The following is a 12,032-nucleotide window of genomic DNA, read 5'->3' on the forward strand; positions in this document are numbered from 1 at the left end:
GAAAACAATGGTTGTCAGGGTAACTTTGGGGCGGACTATAGGAGGATCGAGAAAACTTCTGTTTTCAGCTTTAATCGACTTCTGGGGGGGGGGGGGCGGGTGGAGGAGACAGTGGCTACCGTGGTTACGCCATTTCCTGCAACCGGTTCTTCCTCTTCCGGCTGCTGATGAGTTAGAGTTGCCATGATAATGCGGCCCATGAGGCCTCGGGCCCGCGGGGCGGGCAGGAAAGGAGAGGAAAGGTGCGGCGTCTCGATTTCTCTACAACAAAGGCCAGTAATTTGGGCGGGGGGGGGGGGGGGTTGGGGGGAGCAGAGGAGGTGAATGGAAGGAAAGAGGACAATGTTCAGTGTGTCTGGACTTCAGCGCGGGGGACCGGACCGGACCGGACCGTTCCCTGACCGCGGCTGTTGGCCGTGCGCGGGCCCTCCTCCTTCCTCGCATTGCGCTCTCGTGTGGAGGCCGTGTCGCCCCCTGGCGGCTATATCTTCCTTGGAGGCCCGAGATCATGGTCCCTTCTTCAGGGCTGCTGAGGAAGAACCAATTGGCCAGTCACGTGGTGGAGGCCCCTGAGGCGTGTGGAGGGGGCTCATTTGATTAAACCCCTTTCTATTTACAGATTAAGAAACTGAGGCCCAGTAACAAGTCACCACCTAGTCCAGGCCTTCATTCCCTCTCTCCTGGACCATGGCAGTAGCATCACACCCTCCCCTCTCCAATCTATCCTCTACTCAGCTGCCAATATGCGTTTTCCTAAAGCCTGACCCTTTCATCATTCTTCAGTAAATTTGGGTGTTCCCTTCTTTTCTCTAGGATACGATATGAAGGAGTTTTTGTTTAAGTTTTAAAGCTCTTCCAATTTGTTCCCAACCTATTTTTCTGTCCTCCTTATATAATAATCTACATAGGCCACTCAGACTTGCTTTTTTTCTATTTAGCTCTCACCTCCTTACCCTGATCTCATTTTTTGTTGTTTTTCAGGTTTGAGCAACAGGGTTTAATTCGAGGAATAAAAATCAGAACAATCCCTTTCAAGTTCTCTCACCATTGGAATTAACTCCAAGTTGGCCCAGTTATGGAAGAAACATTTAGTAAAAGCAATTGCTCCTAGGAAGAGGCAGGTACAGATTTCTTTTTTTTTTACTTTGTTAATTATTTGGGTTAAATGTGACTAAAGGATGTTTTATTTTGTTTGTACTGTATACCCAGGGCCATAAGTGAAACCCACAGGAAAGGAACCTGGTAAAAGATAGGACCTTTTCTGAATTTTTGAACTACAGATGTGAGAATTTCAATATATGACACTAATTGATGCAGCTTAAAGATGTATTGTTCTCTATCCTGCCTACTATCAGCAAGTGATTCTGAAAAAAACAGTTTTAGGTGAAACCATTTTGGGGGCAATGCCACATGAACAGTATTATACATGGTCCTAAGTTCATTTACACAGATCAGTCTGTTACCATAGGTTTCTAGATTTAAGTTGCTTTCTTAGTGCAGTAGGGTGATGGGGGAGGAGACCCTGAATGAGAAAGGTCTTGAACTCCAGGTTTTCCTGATACCAAGGCCAATGTTCTAGCAGCTACGCTATGCTGCCTATCTAGTTTGGTTATTATTCAACTTTAAGAAACATTAAGGGTCTCTGTTCCAGTGAATGCTTTATAGGGAAGCAGGGAAGATATAAGATTTAGGTAAAAGATAGTCCCTGCTAAAATAGAGCCTGCAGTCTAATAAAGGGCTATAACTCAGGTATATTAAGAATATTATTGGGGCAGCTAGGTTTCAAAGTGGATAGAGCACCCTCCCTGGAGTCAGGAGGACCTGAGTTCAAATCCAGCCTCAGACACTTGACACTTACTAGCTGTGTGACCCTGGGCAAGTCACTTAACCCCAATTGCCTCACCAAAAAAGGGAAGAAAAAAAAAGAATTATTATGAAGGGACTTGATCGGGGGTATTCCAGTAGGATTTTTGTACTCTTTAGTTCATCCCTTAATGCTTAGAGTCTTTACAGAAATGTCTAAATTGTCTGCAGTCTTGGAATGCTCTGGGTTGTTTGTGCCCCTGAGTACACCTGACTTGCAGAAAGAATATATATTCCAGAGGAAGCTGAGGCATGGCTGTTAAAGGACGAACAGCATTATGTGCAATATTCCTCTGACACCAACTGAATACTGTTGCCACGGTGATGGTGACTTTTCCATGTCATTATCTATCAACCAACAGTAAGAGAAGCTTTGCAGTCAAGATATTGTTTAGCAAATGGAGAGATTTTTGCTGAACACTAAAAACTGCTATAAAAATGTTTAAATCCATAAATATTCTTTTAAAGAACATTTTTGCAACATTTATGAATCTAAGCATGTTAGTGCTAGAAGGAATCTTGGAGATAATCTAGTTCAGCCACCTCATTTGTACCTAGAGAGGTGAAATAACTGCTTAGGTTCACACATGGATAAGTGGCATAGCCAGGACTTACAACTTCAGTCTATTTTACCTCCAATTACTTTGACCATACCATACTGCTTTTGTTATTTTTTTAAAATCTGAAACACTGATTTAACTAACTTCAAATGCTGTTGGCAGTTCTTTAATAACCCCCTGCTTGGGAATTGATCCCCAAATTCTGAAAATAGATTACAGTTCAATTATATTTAATATTTCTTTGGGGGGGGGCAATTGGGGTTAAGTGACTTACCCAGGGTCTCACAGCTAGTAAGTGTCAAGTGTCTGAGACTGGATTTGAACTCATGTCCTCCTGAATCCAGGGCCAGTGCCCTATCCACTGTGCCACCTAGCTGCCCCCTATATTTAATATTTCAAAACACCTGTTAATGAAAAGTTCCTATGGAGGCAGCATGATGTAGTGCAATGGTTAGAGTGATGGGCTTGTATTCTGTGAAATCTGGGTTCAAATGATATAATAGGGGCATGACCTAGAACAAGTCATTTAACTTTCATGTACCTCTTGACAATTTCCTAGAATCATAGCCTTAGAGCTATGAGAGACTTTAGAAAAGAGAATTTCTCTACCAAAAACTACTCCTTTGTATATTTGCATATTCCATCTCCTGTCTTGCTTTTGCAAATTTTAGACTTTGAATTTCTTTAAATTGCTTGGTGTCTTAAATAACTTTTTGTGTCTTAAATCTTTTGTGGTTTTTCTTTTACAGGTTCAAATGATTGTACAGATGGCGAGCCAGCCAGGAGCTAACTAACCTAGTGGATCTCTTTAAACTCCCCACTCCCTCCCTTATTTGACCAACCTCCCTTGCTTTTAAAAGCCTCTGAAAGCCTTACCTCAAGTACTAATTTATCTTGCTGGTCAGAGAAAAGCCGGTCTTTTTTAAACGGCGCCATGATTGAATATTTTTTTTTCCTCATGACTCTTCTCATTGGAGTGTGTTGTTTAAAAATCTAAATGTGCGTTCTACTCTGTTCCCCCCCACACCCCCCGGTTTTGGGGGAAACCTGGCTAAAATCACTGATAAATTCACCAAGAGTTTAGGCTTTTAAGGGTTTATTAAAAGATATAAGATAGTAAAGAGAGAGAAAGATTGAGAACAGATTCTTATAGCATGGAAATCCAGCCTTCCTAACAGCCCACATGAAGTCCTGCCACCAAATCAATGTCTCAAACCAAAAGGGGAAGATCCCGTTCGCCAGCCTCAGCTTCCTACTTCCTGTCCTCCTCCCAGAAATGGGAGGTTCTTCAAGTTGATTGACTGAGAGCAGTCTCCTGTTGATGTTGCAGTCCATAGCCTCTGAGAACACACTCTCCTCAGGGTTGGTTAAATTTAAATTCAAGATCTAAGCACCTTTAAGTGGGTACTTAAGTAGTTCCTCATTCATACCCAATTCAAACACTACTAAGTCAATCAAGAAGGGTAGAAGACCCTTGGGCTTCTACCAAATTCCATTATTTTACCACATTCCCCCCTTTGATGTAACAGTAAAAAATAACAATATAATACCCTATGCTAACAAACAATATGTAAATAACAATATAGGAAAAGGAGAAAGGGGAAATTTTGTCCAGAGGGGAAGTCCCTCATGAACTGGTGCTTTGACACTGTCTACAGAGGGAGGACCTCTGCAGAGAATACATATTACAAATGGTATATATAATAACAGAAGGGAGAAAAAAAAAAACCTGTTCATTTAAAGTCTTTAAAATCTTTGAGTGGTGAGATGTCATCAGTGAAACTGGACTCTGGTTGTCTCTAGACTCTTCTTTAGCTGTTGAACTGTTGGATTTTCACTAATTCTTAGCATAGCATTGTCAATGATCAAATTAAACAGAGTTCTTCAAAATATAACTCATATTTACACTTGATATATACAGCATATTACATTCCCCACCCCCCCTGCCCCCTGCCTTTGGAGGATTTATACCCATATAATACAGAGTTGAGGCAGTTATGTAATCTATAACACTTTTTACCACTATGTGTCTGGATCAAGGCTTAATTTAGTAATGTGTACGTGATGACACCTGAAAATATTATGGAAGGGTTACTATACCACATCTTGTGGCTCTGAGACATCCAGTAATTGAACTAGGCCCTTGGTGGATGGATTCTGACCATGCCACCAGACTGAGTGGGGGAAAAAAAAAGCCAACCAAGTTAAGTTAAACCAGGTGCATGTGTTGGACCTTCCATGACACCAGACCATTGCAGGAAGGAGAGAGGAAGAAACTGGACTATGTCCAGCAATTGTGGTCCACATAGTCACCATCATAAGCAAACTATGAATTTCCTGAATGTTTTTGGCTGTTCTTTCAGCCTTCATCAGGGCATCTTACGTGTACCTGTCTGTCCTTCTGTTGTATATATATTCTCTCCAGGGACTTTCAAGCTCATTGTAAGAGCAATTAGTCTCTGAAATGGTAAGTTTCCATAATTTATAAATCTCATTAATTTCACTAAATATGATGGTAAAAATGTGTGTTATGCTACATAACTGAGGATATACTTGTAATATATACAATAATTCTAAACCATACCCAGAGTATACACAGTCACAATGACATATAAATGATAAATGAATGTAAATGGCTGATAATATTAGACATTATTACATAATCTTCTTTTAGCAAGTAAACCACATCATCTTTTACATGAATTCTATCTAGTATGACAATAACAGGTACTTGAGTTGATAATTTATCAAAAAGAAATAAAACCTCAATCAGCAAGACTCAATATGTCCATTGATTGCCTTGCAAACCAAGCAATAGGGTTCAATAACCCTTAGGGCTTTTGTTGTTGTTTTAAACATAATCTCATAAATAGACTCATTAAACCCATAGTTCTTTCAAGAAGAAAAAGTTGTGATAGCTTCAGCTTCTGAGGCCCAATGGCCCCACCTATATTCTTAGTTGTAATGATTGCATTACCCTTAGTCCAGTCAAGGTAATAGATTCTTGAAGTCATCAGAGTTGAATGGTATGTACTAGAAATGTCTTTGAAATTCATTGTTTACAAAATTGAATTAAAAAGAAAAGTCAAAAACTAAAAAGGAAAAGGTTTAGTAAATACCTTTTTGTGTTCATGAGGAAACATATATGTGGTGAATTCCAGGCCTTTTCAATGCCTTTCAAAAAACAAGAATGGCTTTAAGGAATAAGGGTTAAGTAGGGGGAAGGGGTAGGGGAGGTTGAGGTAGGCCAGAAAGCAAGGTCATGTGCTTTAGTGGTTTACCTGTAGAAGGAAAAGCTTGTTAAAGATGAGTTATATTGCTAGTTTTGGGTACACCACATTGTTTTAACTGGTTCCAATTCCCTGCGTGCCGAAGTGGCAGAGGTTTCCAAATCATTGATTCTAATGCTGTCATGATGTTCTTTATGGTACAAAATATGGAGTTCTTTAGCATTGGCTTTGTACCACAAATTTGCCATTGGGGTTTATTCAATTGATGAATGATTACATTCAGCTGGTTATGTTTTGCAAAGGCTACAATCATATCATTGTCCCCAAATGTACCAGTTGTTTTTTTTTTTAAGTCGGCAATGTATTTTTCAAAGAGAATATCTTTTCTTTCTTTTTTTTTTTTTTGGTTTTTGGGGTTTTTTTGCGGGGCAATGGGGGTTAAGTGACTTGCCCAGGGTCACACAGCTAGTAAGTGTTAAGTGTCTGAGACTGGATTTGAACTCAGGTACTCCTGAATCCAGGGCCGGTGCTTTATCCACTGCGCCACCTAGCCGCCCCTGAGAATATCTTTTCTAAAAGGCTCAAAGTCTTTTTTATGATTGAGCATATAATCAGTAGTTTCTTGTGTAACGATTGGAATGATGCCATCTGCTGGAGACTTACTGTAGCAAAGCTCCGCCATGAGGAGAAGGTGTCTGAGGGCAAGACATGCGGCTCTTTGGCATCGGGAAGTGACGTTTGTGAGAGGAAGAGGGGGTGAGGCTGGCGCTCACTCTTTCGTCAGGACTTGGGTTGAGAGTGGAATGCTTTCTCCCTTTAATAGATAGATGAATCTAGGCCTTTCTCTCTTTACCAAATTCTTATTCTCCTTAATAAATGCTTAAAAGTCTAACTCTTGCTAAAGCTTATAATTTATTGGCAAGCACTCATTAGATATTTTAGACAGACTAGCTAGAATTTTAACACTTTACACTTGTCTGTGTTTGAGATGGTTTCTAAAATGACCTAACTGGTCTCCAAGGGTTCTAAAAAGACAATTTCTATTTCTTTATACCTTACGGAGTTTGAGTCCCAGGGCTTGCAATTGAGCACTAGGGTTTTCAAATTGGAACTGCCTATTGCCTCTGGTCTTTGTTAGGATTCTTTGTTCTTTAGCAGCTGCTATTGTTAGGGTTTTATTTGAATTTTTTTTTACCTATAAATGATGCAGGCTTTACATGGGAACAATGAATCCAAGATTCTTTTTCTCCAATTTTAATAGCAGTAGGAGTTGACAATAATACCTGAAAAGGTCCCTCCCAAGTGGGCTGGGTCCCACTGGTTTGCTGAAAATTCTTAATATATACATTGGGGCTATACAATGTCTTGGCTCAAACGAATAACCTCAGTATTTCATCATAGATTTATGCTTTTCTCCTCATCCATATAGTACGAAACCTTCGGAATAATGGAGTGGGAGAGCCTGTTCCCCTCACTGAGCTCATGTCTAATATTTTTTTTTTAGGTGCTTAATGTTTATTGACTGACTGAATTCATCTATAAAAATGAGAATAATAATTTTTTTTCCTTCCTCCCTCCCTCCTCAAACCTCCCTATGAGATCAAGCAATTCAATATGTCATACTTGGGCAGTAATGTAGAACATCTTCATCTTCCTTGAAAGTGTTTTGCTTTTTACTGCTCTCTCCCCCAATCTGCCTTTCCCTCCTTGCCTTCTTCCCCCCCATCTCTTGTCTCCCTCCCCTCCCTCAGGGCAAAAATATATTACTATACCTACTTGAGTACGTATGTTAGTCTTTTGAGCTAATTATGATGATATTAAGGTTCACTCACTCCCCAACTCCTTCCCCCTCTTCTCCTCCCCTCTATAAGCTTTTATTTCTTGTTTCCTTCATGTGAACTACCTCTCCCCAGACCATTTCTGCCCTTCTCCCTCCCCCAGTCTATTCCTCCTACACCTCATCCCTATTTTAATGATGTCATCATGGGTTAGTTAGGTGGTACAGTGGACAAAGCACCAGCCCTGGACCCAGAAGGCCCCAAGCCCAAATCCAGCCCCAGACATGACACCCCACCTTGTCTGCCCCACAAAGAACAAGACATAAATGCTTTAATATTACTGGAAGCACTTGTGAGAGGAAGAGGGGGCAAGGCATAATCATAGCTCTAGTGACTGTAATTTTTAGTCTATAATGATCAATATTGTAATGTGGCATTTTCTCATAAAAAGCTGGAGAGAGAGTGACCATAGTAGGCCACGTGTTCAGAGAGAAGGTTAGACAGCTCCCATCTTCTAGAGATGACCTGAGTTCAGAAACAGATCTAGACCTATCCTTAGAATCAGATCCGCAGAAACTGCTTCCCTTGCAGGATGTTATAGAACATCACCACAGAGGAACAGCAGTGCAGCTTAGAAAATACACTCCGATTAGCTTAAAAGATTTGAGTGTATGGAAGAAAATTATCCCTAGATTTGATCAAAATCTGAAGTCAGTAATTTCACAGTTAAGGTCTATATTTAATACATATCAACCCACCTGGGCCAATGTCACTTGTCTTATGGAAATTATGCTATCCCTGAGTGAGATTTTAGATATTGTCACAGCAGGAAATTCCTTAGTAGCCTCAGGACAAGCTCTAATAGAATGGCCTTTGTGGGAATTGAATTGGAATTATAATGATGCACAACAATTCTAAGAAAAGATGCTAGAGAAACACTACTAAAGGGAATGGAATCTTGTTCTAAAAAATCTGAAAACTGGCAGAAATTCTCAAAAATCACTCAGGAGCCTAATGAACAACCTAATAGATTTTATGATAGACTTCGTGAAGCTGCTAGGCAATTTACAAGGCTAGATCCACTGGATTCCAAGGATTCCTACATCGTGCTTGATGCATTCATCCACCAATCCTTGCCAGAAATCTAAATATTTTGTAACACAGTGTCCAGACTGGAAAGGTATGACTGTAGAAGAGATTAAAGAAGTAGCCACAGATATCTTTGAGGAAAATAGAGCCAAACAGAACATTCTGGCACCAGTGCTTTCAGGTCAGGCATCTAAAGGTCAGCACAAAACCCCTAAGTATGATAACTATAGGGCAGAGGCAAAAGAAGCTTATCACCTGGGGAAAAAAAATGTTGCCACATTTTATGCACAACAGGGTAGTCTCCACGAGGAGAAGATGGGAGAAGCCAACCATCTTGCTGCTGTTTGAGAAAGTCAGTGCTTCCCTACTACCAAAGAATGTTTTAGACCTCCATGGACTCCACATAGATGAAGCCATAAATCATTTAATAACTGTATTGCAACAAAAAAACTGAAGAACATAAGCAGAATGGTGGTAAACCATATCTCTGTGATTATGGGAAGAGGAAACCATAGTCAGGGAAGAGTTACTATAATCAAACTAGCAGTCATTAAATACCTCACAAGCCACAATTTCAGGTTCTCTGAAATTAAACCAGGGTGCTTGAAAGTTATACTGAGAAAAAGCTGGCACTTTTGTTGGGAATGATGCGATTGTAGCCTTTGCAAAACATAACCAACTGAATGGAATCATTCATCAGCTGAATAAACCCCTCTGGCAAATTTGTGGTACGGACAAAGCCAACTCTAAAGAACTCCATATTTCCTACCATAATAATAATTTTGACAGCATTAAAAGAATCAATGATAATTCATAAATCAGTTTAAAAAATGTAGTGTACCCTAAATTCTAGCAATATAAGCTCTTACCTTAAATAATTTTTTCCTTCTACAGGTTGTTGCATGTTGTATGTAGCAAGTTTAAAAATGTAATATGTTGTATGTAGCAAGTTTAAATTTGTTCTATATGAGTTATATTTTGAAGAACTCTCACTGTTTAATTTGATCACTAACAATGCTATACTAAAGATTAGTGGAAATCCAGTAGTTAAACAGCTAAAGAAGTAAAACCTGAATCCAGACTCCCTGATGGCATCTTAACACTCAAGGAAGACAAGATTTCAACGCCTCCAAATGAACATTTTTGTTTTTTTCCTTCTGTTATTATATACACCATCTGTAATATGTATCTTCTGCAGAGGCCTTCCCTCTGTAAACATTGTCAAAGCGCAAGTCCATGAGGGACTACCCCTCTGGACAAAATTTTCCCTTTCTCCCCTTCCTATATTGTTATTAGCATATTGTTTGATAGCATAGGTTATGATATTCTGTTTTTTTTTTTTTTTACTGCTTCATCAAGGAAACACCCTGTGTTTCTTAACGAAGCAAAGGGGAGAATATAAAGAATTAATTGTAATTTGGGGGTCTCCATGACCACATCTTTGCTTCATTATGGTCAGATTGAAAAGATGTAACCTTGAAAAAGCCTAAGAGAGAAGATAGGTATGTACTTGAAGAGATTATAGAAAAGAACAACTAAGTATCTAAGCCTTCTCTAGTAGTTCCCCTACGCCCACATGAGCTTGGCCAAATTATAATGGGAACAGCCCAGGGGGTATGTTGAACCAATTGGAGACTCAACAGGGCTAAGAACCTCTCCTTCCTGTGGGAGAAGAAAAGGGGGGGGGGGAGGGCTGTGAATGGAGTTTTGGCCAAACCGGAGAGAGACTGCACAGCTGACTTTCATTGAAACTACGGGGACCCCAGGTGGTGGTGAGTTTGTGGAAGCAATGCCAGCTCTTTGAGCTAGGTGAGCTGGAAGCAAGTTTTGGTTTTGAGTCAGTCTTTGCTAGAGCCAGGGAGGTTATTAATTTTCTTTTCCCCTTTTCCCCTTCTCATTGTCCCAGGCTTTATTAACTTCACCTGTGTCATAAATTCATTGTTCCTTTTAATAAAACCTGTTTTGTTTGTGGAAAAGAGGCTGTTAATCTGCTTTCTTATTTGTCTGGGAGAAATAACTAAAAAAGGCAGTTTGGAAGGGAGGAAACCTTAGACCTAGAGGTGTCTCGTTATTTTCTGAACCCTAATATTACGGTGAGCTGCCCAATTAACTCTCCCCATATTAAATTTGGCCCTTACATGATCCAGGGTAAATAGAAGTAAGCATCAATATATGTAGAATTACCTGTTGTGCTGAAGCATTACTTTATGTGTGTTTCTTTATTAGAAGTTTAGAGTACTATAGAGTTAACATTATCATCTAGTATACATTCTTTCCAAGGTAATCTAATTAATACTTAACTATTATAGCACGATTTCAACAAATTTAAAGGTAAGGTACATTTTTTTTATTTTTAAAGCACATTAGGAATTTTAATTCCTGGAACCCTGAAAATATATTTTAATACTTTTAAAATTTCAGTGCTGTGATTTTGTTTGTGTTTGTATTCCTCCCACCCAGGCTCATTAAAATCCACCAGTGATAAGCTTCTCTAAAGTTAGCTGGGTATTGGTTTGCTACTTAGAAAATAGAAGCAGAGTCTGTCACTCAGTGATACTCTATAAGTTAGCTAAATCCCAACTTTACTGGGGGTAAAAATGCAAACTTCTATAAGAAGCCCTGGCATCTTAGTAGTTAAAGAGTAGTGTCCCAATTTTTTTCTTTTTTTTTTAATATCAGGTACTTCTCCTTTATCCATTTGAGGCATGCAGTGGTCAGGAGGAATACGTTTTGTTTTTTCAAAGTTCTTTACATAGATTACTTCATTTGGTCCTCACAACAACTCTGTGATATAGGTGCTTTTATTATCCCCATGTCACAAATGAGAGGACTGATATTCAAGTTAAGTCACTTGACTAAACAGTAACAATTTATAAATCGTCAAGCCAGAATTTGAACCCATATCTTCCTTTAAAAAAATTTTTTTTTCAAGTAACAATTTTTTCCCCTCTTCATCACCTCGTGTTCCAGACTCTTATCCCTCAAAAAAGGTTGGAGGAAAGCAGAAACCTTATAACAAAGAAGTATAAATATGCAAAATAAATTCCAAAACAGGCCACTTCCAAAAATGTATGTTTCCTCCTGCATCTCATGTCCATCACCTCTCAGGAAGTAGTATGCTTCATCATTGTTTCTCTGGAATTCTGAGTTAACATTACATTCATTGATTACTTCTCAAGTCTTTCAAAGTTGTTTTTATAACATTAAATAAACAATTCTTCAGAAGGAATAACTAAATGAGTTATCTATGAACAAGACAGAATGAAACTCCCTGAGATCAGACTTCATTTTTGTCTTTGTATCTCAAGCATCTAGCAGAGTTTGCCAAATGTAGAAGGCACTAAGTAAATGCTAGTTGAATCAAAGAATATTTCGTATGTGTGTATGTAGATATATGTCTATCACCCTCTATATTTTATATACACATATTCACACCTTTAAATACTTAAAATATATTAGTTGTCTAGAAGAAACAGGAGGAAGTGTATTGAACTTGAAGAATAGCTCATTCT

General features: G+C 39.1%; 1 long non-coding RNA gene and 1 other non-coding gene across 2 annotated transcripts; both read left to right on the forward strand.

Annotated features, from left to right (window-relative positions):
• Window positions 1–117: 117 nt before the first annotated feature.
• LOC122742909 lies at window positions 118–3,385 on the forward strand. Its single transcript, XR_006354960.1, has 3 exons — window positions 118–242; window positions 982–1,121; window positions 3,173–3,385. It is a non-coding gene; the product is annotated as an uncharacterized LOC122742909 (long non-coding RNA).
• Window positions 2,026–2,301, forward strand: LOC122745063. The gene has a single exon (XR_006355356.1).
• Window positions 3,386–12,032: the final 8,647 nt, after the last annotated feature.

The sequence above is a fragment of the Dromiciops gliroides genome, chromosome 2, assembly GCF_019393635.1.
Source record: "Dromiciops gliroides isolate mDroGli1 chromosome 2, mDroGli1.pri, whole genome shotgun sequence".
Lineage (NCBI taxonomy): Eukaryota > Metazoa > Chordata > Mammalia > Microbiotheria > Microbiotheriidae > Dromiciops > Dromiciops gliroides.